Source organism: Rhea americana, unplaced genomic scaffold, assembly GCF_003343005.1.
Source record: "Rhea americana isolate MKP2758 unplaced genomic scaffold, rheAme1 scaffold_14, whole genome shotgun sequence".
Classification (NCBI taxonomy): domain Eukaryota; kingdom Metazoa; phylum Chordata; class Aves; order Rheiformes; family Rheidae; genus Rhea; species Rhea americana.
In genome coordinates, this window is record NW_028185483.1 from 1828166 (window position 1) to 1838034 (window position 9869).

General features: G+C 40.7%; 1 protein-coding gene across 3 annotated transcripts in view; it reads left to right on the forward strand.

The window, feature by feature from the left end:
- Positions 1 to 9869, forward strand: part of PXYLP1 (2-phosphoxylose phosphatase 1) — a 107243-nt gene that overhangs the window by 43354 nt on the left and 54020 nt on the right. The window lies entirely within an intron of this gene.

Below are 9869 nucleotides of genomic sequence, written 5' to 3' on the forward strand. Positions count from 1 at the left end.
TTTTCTCTGCTAGGAGAAATAGTTTTAGGAAGAGATGAGAATTTCCTCATTCTGGGAGAAGAACCTGGTTGGTAGTGTCTAAGCTGCTCTGAGCTGCCTGAGCTGTGCAAAACACCTACATAGAAGTTTCAGGATCAGATCTGTCACCTCTATATTGAAGTTTATTGTGAAACTATTCCCTAAAAGGCTGTGTGTCTGAATGTGTGCATGTTTATTTTCACTTTCTATTTATTTAACAATCTCTGTTCTACTTCAGTTAAATTGTCAAAGCCTAATTCTGATGAAGCTCTGGCTTAGATCCCTGAGACTTCAACCATGTAGTATCTGAAAAGTGTATGTGGAAAAACCAAGTACTCTGGCCTTATGGGAAAAAAAAAGGAAAGGATTAGGAATTGGCTGGTTACAGAATCCTTATAGATAGGATTCTTCCAGGATGTAATGTGTGAGGACTCCTAAGGGAGTAGGAGAGGCTGAAGTGACCTGAAAGGAATTGGGCAGTGTTGCAGTTACTTTTTTCTTGTCTTGAACTGCCTGGGATACTGTTGTTTGCCTGCTCATCACTGGTGTTAACACTAGGCTCATCCAGGTTGGATGGAAAACCAAAATGTTTTTACCTTTCCTTGTTGTAAAGTAAGTTTCTTAGGATTCAAATGACACCTAAGTTACTGGATTTGTTCACTTGGCTGGCCTCATTGAAAAAGCAATGAGGAGGAAATTGTTAAAAATGTTCACGCTACATGGGAATAGAAAGAGAAGCTAGCCTTAACCATACTCTGCCACTTCCTTTCTCACTATGAGAAAATGCTATGCTACTCATTCACTTTCTGTGCTCTGCCCCAATTTCTTTGCTCCTACAACTCTGGGGGCAGTTGCCTTCTGTTTATTAATAGCAAAGGAGGCTGCAGCCTGAAATATGTATCTTCAGACTGCAGAAGCAAGGCATAAAAAGAGGTGTATTCCTGACCTGAAAATTCTAAATAGTTAAGAGACTATGTTGAACTGTCTAACTTTCTGCTTAATACATGACTACTCTTGCCTTGGTGCAATTGTGTTTATGTTCCAGTTGAGAGCTCAACTGGTAACAGTATGTGTGGGAGAAGCCTTCCACTGATTCACAATATATCACAGCCAGTGTTCATTTTAAGTAGTAAGGATTAAATTTGGGAAAGTGAGTCTTATTGTGCTATTCATCTTTACTTAAACTAGGACACGGCTCCAGGCTGTGTCCTGCATCCTCCAATTGATTTGTTCAAAGAAATAGGAAGCTAAGTTATTAAATCATTGCATTACTTGAAATGAGGACTACCAAATAATTTGATATTACTGTCTTCATTCAGATAGTGTCTCTACTTCATGTTCATGTTATATCTGTGTGTATGTAGACATTTCTATATGATGGAATATCATGTTAGTATGCCAACTGAATCTGTACCTGCTGGGTTCAGCTGGTGTTGCTGACTAGGCTTATGGCAATGATATGTAATATCTGCTATTCTGTGAAGTTTTATAGTGCAAGAGGTATGGAATGAATAAGTGTATGTTGACATACAACCATTATCTGTACTTCTATCAAGTATCCTGAGGTATTATCTTTATGTTTTGGTAGAAATACATTAATGTGGGACAGGTTTTGTTATAGAGGTACACCTGACTTTTTTTTTTAAACAGGAGGACAATGATTGGAAGGAACTGCCATCCCTTCCCATATCTCACTGAGGCCCTTCATGAGCATGGCCAAAGTGTATTAGTAAATGGGGAAGCTGGTAGTGATAATTCCAGTGCTGAGGTGGTCTCCTGCACTGGGTGGGTGGACTTCCTAATTTGAGTTTTAAAGTTGGCAGTTTTCAGAACTAAATACAACAGTGAAAAATAAGCATTACGTGTTTAAAACTAACTTGGTTTCATGGACAAGTTCTCAGCCCTCTGTCTACTGGAGGGGCCAGACATCTTCCCCAACAAGGCACCTGTGAGTTTCTCAGGTGCAGGAAAACATTCAGATCTGTTAAAGCCAGCTTTGCTGGCATGTAACCATCTGCTCCCATTTTTTCTAGTGATGGAAGTCTAGGAAGCTGTTGCTCCAAATAACTCTGCCTGCCACTTTAGCTGAATTTAACAAAATTGCAGCTTTCAGCAAGAACACTCATGAACTAGGAAACCCTTGTGTGAATGTGTAAGAGCATTTTCATCTTCCTTTCCCCTGCCCCCATCACTGTGTAAATAATAAAGCCTGTGCCTGCTGTGGTTGCCTAGGAAGCCAATTGCTGCTCCCAAGGGATCTGTTTTAAAAAGTGCAATCCTGATTCTAGTCAGGTTCATGAGACCCTGGGAATGGAGCTCTTGAAGAGCAGGGCCTGTTTCACTTTCTTCTCTACTTGGTTCCTCTGGACTGAGGGGAGGAAGCTGTGCTGCTTGTCTAGACAGAGCAGCTGGACCTTGGCTACTCTTAGAACCAATAAAGTGTTGTGAGAATGGCTTGCCTTGTTCCAGGGAGATGGAAGGAGCTGCTTGGGATCGTAAAGGACACTGGGGTGCAGCTGTATATGTGTGCAGTTATTCTAATGGTTGGTTTTGAGGCTTTTGCTTGTTCTAAGCACCTACTCACTTAACAGGGCATTTGTACTCTCATCTGAGTAGTTTTAAAATGTGAATAAAAGCAATGATATGAATTCAAGCAATCTGTGATCTTTGTGTTGGGGGACCATTCTAAGCTCTTCTGTAAAATTTCTTTTCAGAATTTAATGCTAGTGGAAAATTACTGAATGGAGCTTTAAGTCAGTGAAATAAACTAGCCAAATAGCACACTTAACTAGGGAGGCAAATGTGGGTGCTCTCTCCAACTCTTCAACTGGCAGTTCCTTCCAATCATTGTCCTTTTTTTTTTTTTTTTTAAAAAAAAAAAGTCAAGTGCACCCCTGTAACAAACTCACTGCATTGCCCTGTGTTCCAGGCTGCTATGTGGAAAGGCAGAGCAGGGCAAGGCTGCTGCCTTAATATTTAACACTGGTTTAAGGCTGCTTCTCTGTACCTCATATGTGCTATTCAAACTTTAAATTGTATTTGGAATGACACCTGGATGGATATACTGTTAATATAATTGATTATCAATGTAATGGTCATTAGAAGAGACTTTAGTTTGTGATAACAAAAGCTATGTTTTAAGCAACTTGTTCATGTGCCCAAATAGTATAAGATCTTATTCACAAGTACTTTAAAATGTAAATTATGAACAAACTTTGATCAGAACTGATGTATGATGTCATAAGATATGACTTGGTATCATTCAAGCTCCCTTTCCAGTGGCACTGAGCAAAAGGGGTGATGGGTCTTGTGCTAATGTGTGCATGGTGAAGCAATCTGGCTACAGAGGTGCCTGCTAAACCTTTGCAAAGTGGAAACAGGTATTTTCTGTTGGGGAAAAATCAGCAGTGCATGGTATGGGTATTTTCTTAGCATATTTACAGATCTATACTGTGCACATTCTTCCATGAGTGTAGCCCCATACAAACTTTCAGAAGTTTCAGCCTCACACTTAATCTGTAGTTTCTGCTGCTTGCAGCAGTCTCTCCATTAAGGAAAGACAATAAGAAATTATTTCTGCTCAAAATAAACACCTTCTTTGCACACTTAGAAGCACAAGCCGAAGGCTGCCAGCTGGTGATACCTACCCCACAAGTACTAAAGCTACTTTTGTAGGTAGCTAACCACACAGGAGAGTTTAACAGCATTTAACAGCTGTTGGAGAGAATGTAATTACAGAATAAACTGTTATATTTAACTATGTACTTCTGAGATTTACAGCATTTTTGTCCTGCTGTAAATGTTTCCAGCTTTGGAGACTGGTTAATAATTACAGTTTATTACCTCAGGAGTGCTAACTGCTTTTGATTTGGCCTTTCTGCCAGTCCATGTCATAGATGTTTTTCATGTGGCGTGGTCTTTGCCTGACTGTGTCTGTAGATTATTGCAAAGGACTTGATTAACTGTTCGTTCTTATTCTGACATGCACTCACAGCTCTATTGTGATCATGTAGGGCCCTGTTAGGATGAGATGCCTGTATGTTAATCCCATGATTGGTGTGCTTCAGTTGCACGGCAGTGGGGCTTGGAAAAGGAGGGAAGGAGTAATGGCATAGGCAACACTAAGTAAGTGTTCAAGTTGTTTGTTGAGATTCAAATCTATTTTAGAAATCCTACAACTAAGCCATGCATGCAGTCTTCTCTACTCAGAAAAATAAAGGAAGGTTTTCATGATGCTAGGCAGAAGAAAGGGGAATGCTGGCAAGTACAGACAGATAAGGCATCTTCTGCCATGTCTGGTTAATAACCCCTAGAAGCAATATAGGACTTATTATTATTTGGGGTTTAATCGGCCAATAAAAGTGTGTATATGTGGGGGGGGCAGGGAGGAGAATGAAAAACATGGTGATGTTCCTAGAGAGCATGTACTTTAATTGCTGATTGCTTGATTATTGCTGAAATGGATGAGGCTAAGTGTGCTATAATCAGGAAGTTATACCTGAGAGCAAGAGGTGAAAACATAACATTTAACTTGAATACAACATGCTGCAAAATAGTGTGTTTGAGGACTGAATTGAGTGACTCCCTGCAGAGAACTTAAATGCTGTAAAGTTGTATATGTAGCAATGACAAAGAATAGGCATCCACCTATTATTAAACAGAAAATGCTGTAAACAGTCCCAGAAATCCAGGTGGCATCATGCTGCAGTTATATGGTGGCAAAACACATGCATAAGTAATGGATTTCGAAGGGTTTCCTTCAAGAACTGTCATAGTTTCTTGAAATACTTAAAAGCATTAGAATGAAACAAAGCATCTGAGTCTGTAATCAGCAACTTGAAAGCAGTGCTTTCTAGGAATGGGGTATTGTCAGAGATGACCTTTTGCTAAATGGAGAATAAAGACTTTGTATAGCAGCCAGGAAGGTAGCTGAGCAACACAGCCGCAGCCCAACAGTGTAACGGAAGGAATGATTCAAACTGCTACAACTCTTGTGTAAAAAAGTGGAGCCACAAACTGTTAGATTGGAGAAGTAGCCCCAGAAGTGGTATCTCATTCTAACATTCTCTATGAAATATTTGAATTACTGTCATATAGCTCAAATCTACTACAGCTTAGATATGAGTGAAACCCTCAAGAGCAAGATTGCAGCCTTGTGTGCAAACACAGTGATAGTTCTCTCTTCCTGCTCACTTGCACCTGTGCAGTAAAAGGATGTGAGACTGAAACCAAAGTGTCAATGTACTTTTCCTCTGACAGATGTCAGCGGCTGAATTAATGTGAGTTGTGCCACACTTCTGAGTAAAGTTCCTGCAGATGCAACATCATTGAAGGAGGCACAACAAATCCTGATTAACTCAACTCCTATGAGTTGCATAAACATGAAAAGGAGTGGTACACTAACAATATTAAGATTGGAAGAATAGATGGCTGTTACATAGGAATCTGTCTTCTAGAAAAAAATCAAACTATTCAGCTGTAAGTTTTCTGAAGACTGTCTCAGATATTAATAATCCATGGCTGATTTAAAGATAAAACAGGAACATGCAGTCCTGAACCAAGACAGGAAAAAAGGAGACTCAAGGATAAAGATGATACTGCTGTGAGACTTGAAATATTTTGCTCTTTCTTGCTAGAAAGATGGTTTTGGTAGTGCGAAATAGCCAAGTTATGTTTTGCTTTCCTTTGTTCCCTTTCCTCTGTTATTTTACTTGGTTTCTGTGTTTGTAACTCCTTGTAGTTGTAAGTGCCAGCTCAGTTCCTGCTAATTATCAAATAGCACTGCTAAACTGTACTTAGGGCATAAACTTTAAAAATTTTAAAGACATACAGGACATGAAACATTAGCACAGAAGTACAACTGCTTGAGTGATTTCTAAGAACAAGTTAGCTTCCTGCTTTTTTTAATTAGGACAGTGACATGAATTAGTTATTTCTCAGCAAACTTTTAGTTATTTAGCTTCAGTGTTCTTTGTATCTTTCTAGGTAACCTAAATCATAAGTATTCTTAAATCTTGGATATGAGAGGTACATGAACACAAGTTTTCTATCTGGTACAATCTAACAGTATGTAGTTATGGTAAAATCTTCAAATGAATGCCTATCATGTTTACCTCTTCTTCCTCAAATGCATAGTATGAAAGTTAGTATTGCACTTTTTGTTTTTATTTCAATTTATTTACCAGTAAAATTCAGATACAGTGTAACCATCCTGTTGTAAAAATGCTAAAACTGTCTACTGGGGCATTTTTCCTGAGAAGAACTCGTATTGAATAAACATGTAATGGATAAGACAGCCCTAAGGGACAGATCTAGCTGACATGCAACCATTAGATTTTTCTCTTCATCTCTTCTACTCTTCAGGCTATCCATTGAAAGACAGCAGAGTAATAGAAAGTGTTAGAGTTGAAACCATCATGCCTTCTGTTATCCCCTAAATTATCAGCAGACCCCTTAAACCTGTCCTTTTTTTGTCTCACCTGAGACAGTGGAACCATACCAGATCCTTTCCATGCAAACCCTTTGTACTTTAGCTTCTGACAAAGTTGGGTGCCCAGAACCAGGACCCCAAGGCACTGTAGAAATTCCATTGTTGTCATGATTTTTAAAAGCAGTAGCTGGGATCTGTTTGGCATTTTGTGTAGAGTCTTTGGGTTTACTTCCTCATTAATTCTTGTTCTTCAAAAACATCTGTGAAAAATGTGATCTTGTACTATGAGTGTTCTAACTTGTCTGTATGACAGCCCTGAGCCAAGCTCTCTGCAGAATCTCCCATTTGAGAAAGCAGCCTGTTTCTGGAAAAGTGAAGGATGTGTAGTTGCCCTGTCTAGTTGCTCTGTCTAAGAATGAAAAAAACAGCAAAAGCCCTTACAATTGCTCTGACTCAATCAAAGGGTCATGAGAAGAAAAGTCAAATTTAAGGCCAAATTCAATAGTTCCTTGTTAGTTGCTGAGGCCCTCCCTAAAAGATGAGATGTTTTTTCAGGAGTGATAACCAGAAGCTGTTCCTTCCTGAATTCAGTTTTAGGAGGAGGCTGGTAACACCTCTCTCATCAGTGGAAAGGGGGGAGTGTTTGTGCATTTTTGAACGTTTCCATTTGCCTTTTGTATACATTGTTTATTCCTTTATCTATAAACTTTTTCAATTACATTATGTTAGTCTGTAAATAAATGTCTGTTTTTCCCATGCCTCTGCTCATCTCACAGAAGCTCCATGAGATATCAGAAGGAGACATCAGTTTGTCCACAAGCCATATACAGACCAAACAGTTGGAATATATTTAATTCTCATTAAAATACTGCAGAATGAAGATCAGCATCCTGAAATCCAACCTCCTTAGATAGGGAAGCGTTTCAGTGACCTATCCCCTGTAATTTAGATTGCCAGTTTACCTTTTTGGGTTGAGGTCAGATAGAGGAACATTAGTGTTTTCACCATGTATAATAGCAGATTGTCTCTGTAGCAGCTGGTGGATGTTGGTGAGCTTACTCACAGGTTTAGCATCCATACATACCCAAAGCTAAAGTTTGGTTAATGCACCAAAATCTTTGATAAATTGGAGACTGAAATTCACTCTGCTGTACGGATACCCGAAGATCTTGCCAGAACAGCAAATTTTGATGATATGTAACTTTCTGCTATTCAAATATCTGGTTCATAATGGCATGTATAGGAAGTAGATCCAGTGGATGGAAATATCAAGGGAAGTGATATGGTGGGACTGCTCATGAACCTCAAAGTACCAGTGCTTTGTTACAACCTGAGTGCCCTGCCTTCTGAGTATTCAGTTCATCTCTTCTGATTTCATCTTCATAAAATACAAATAGATGGGGTTTATGCAGAGAAATTTTCAGGGTATTAATAGCTTTGAATGCATATGTTGTCCTTTGTCATAAATAGCATAATGATTTTATCTCTAACAAAATTAAAATGTCTTTTGTGCATAGACAGCTGTATATTCTCCAAGGCAAAAAGATTCTGTGAAGAAAATTAATCCTTTTATTATGCAGAGAACAGATTGGAAGTTCCTGAATTCCAGATCTTTTGTGAATTGCACTTTGTTCTTGATGCAGATGGAAGTGTAACTGTCCTGGCAAGCACTTGCTATCATAAATCATTGTTTCTGTATGGAGCTTTTTTTTTTTTCTCTGAAGTATGTATGCAGTCTTGTGGGTAAGGATAGGCCAGATTTTTTTCAGTGTTACTGTTGGGCAATCTTACAATGCCCCAAAGTGGTGTAGGTAAAAGCAGTCAGTCCCATTATTCCCCATCTGGGGTCCCATAACTTGTTTTTTTTACTATTCTGTAGAACACTATTCTGTAGAACACTTTTTTTTTTTTTTTGGATGATTGGGACTACTTTTTAGGAAAACTAAGCTGTGATCTGATGTGATGCTGGTGGCTGGGAAGAACAGCAGCTTCTGTCCCTTTGATGGGCAGGTGTTGGTCAGGAGGCCATTCATGCTGCTGAGCATCTCTGGCTATGTGCTTAAAGAGCAGCAGTAGGTAAAGGCTCCACATTTTTGCCCTGCAGATGGACTACTGTTCTCCACACCACGAAGATGATACCCTAACACATGTGGGCTTTTGGGCAAAGCTATGGAAATTTCTATTTCCTTCTTCAGAAGGCAAGAAAGACCTCAGCACAGGTCCAGCTGCAGTCACACCAGCTGGCTAAAGGTAGCAGTGTGACCAGGAAAGCATGTCTGACCTTTTTGCTAGGCATGTCAGCTCTGCATTTAAGCAACATCAAAGAACCTAAACTTAGGTGTTTGCTGTTATTGACAGGGCAGTGATTGGTCATCATGACTCCAGGACAGAGGAGGCCATGCAGACAAGGCAACTGGCTGGTAGAGCAGTGTGACAGTGTGGGTGGCAGCTGAAATGCCCAGGCCTGGAATTGCATTGAAGTGACTCCCAACTGCAACAAAAGCTCTGGAGTAGTTTGTGATCAGCATTGTGAATTGTGTAGAGTTACCGTATCCTTCTACTTTGATCCTGTTTGCATAGGTCCTGCACAGGCATGTCAAAGTTTGAGTGAAAAGGCAGCTAAGTTTGTGTTCCACAAATTGCTAAGATTAGTTTTAGACTGGGAATATGCAAAAGATGATCAGCTGTAGGATTAAGCATGTTATACTGATAATAGGGAAGAATCAGCTTTGAGGGGGAAAGACGGATTATAGCTGGGAGCCTTTGGATGGGCAAATAAATGGTGCCAAATACTTCTGTGAGTGATGAAATGACTTCACTTGTATTAACTATGCAAAAAAATAGACAACAAATTCTCTTAACTTAAATTACATAGAATGCTCCTTTGGGAAGGAGAAAAAGATGTTTCTCAATGGCAGTTGATGTCAACCTCCAGCTGTGCTCCTTAGTCAGGGGAGAAATCACAAGCACTTCTGCATGTAGTCATTAACAGTCATTTTGCTTAGGCCTGCTGGATTTTTGTCCCATATCCACAGGGAATCTACAGCTACATACTTAAACCTGGGACTAGCATGGGGGTGCTGAGAAGTGGTACTGAGCTGCAGGAGCTCGCTCAAAAGGAGTGTTACTATGGCCAAAATGTCCCTTCGGTGTCTCACAAATGTAGTCAGGAAGGAAGAAAGGAGAACACCCCTCCCCCCCGCCCCAAGCAGCGCTCCGAGGGCGGCCGGGACCGACGTGCGAGGCGGTTGGGCGCCTCTGCCGTTAACGGTCGCCGTTGCGGGGGAGGAACGGGGGGCCGCGCGCACTCGCTGAGGAGGCGACACCGCCCCCGGCGCGCGGGCAGCGGCGGCCTCGTGGCGTGGGCGGCCCCGCCCCGCGGGGGAGGAGCCGCGAGGCGGGGCGGGGCGCCCCGGCTGGC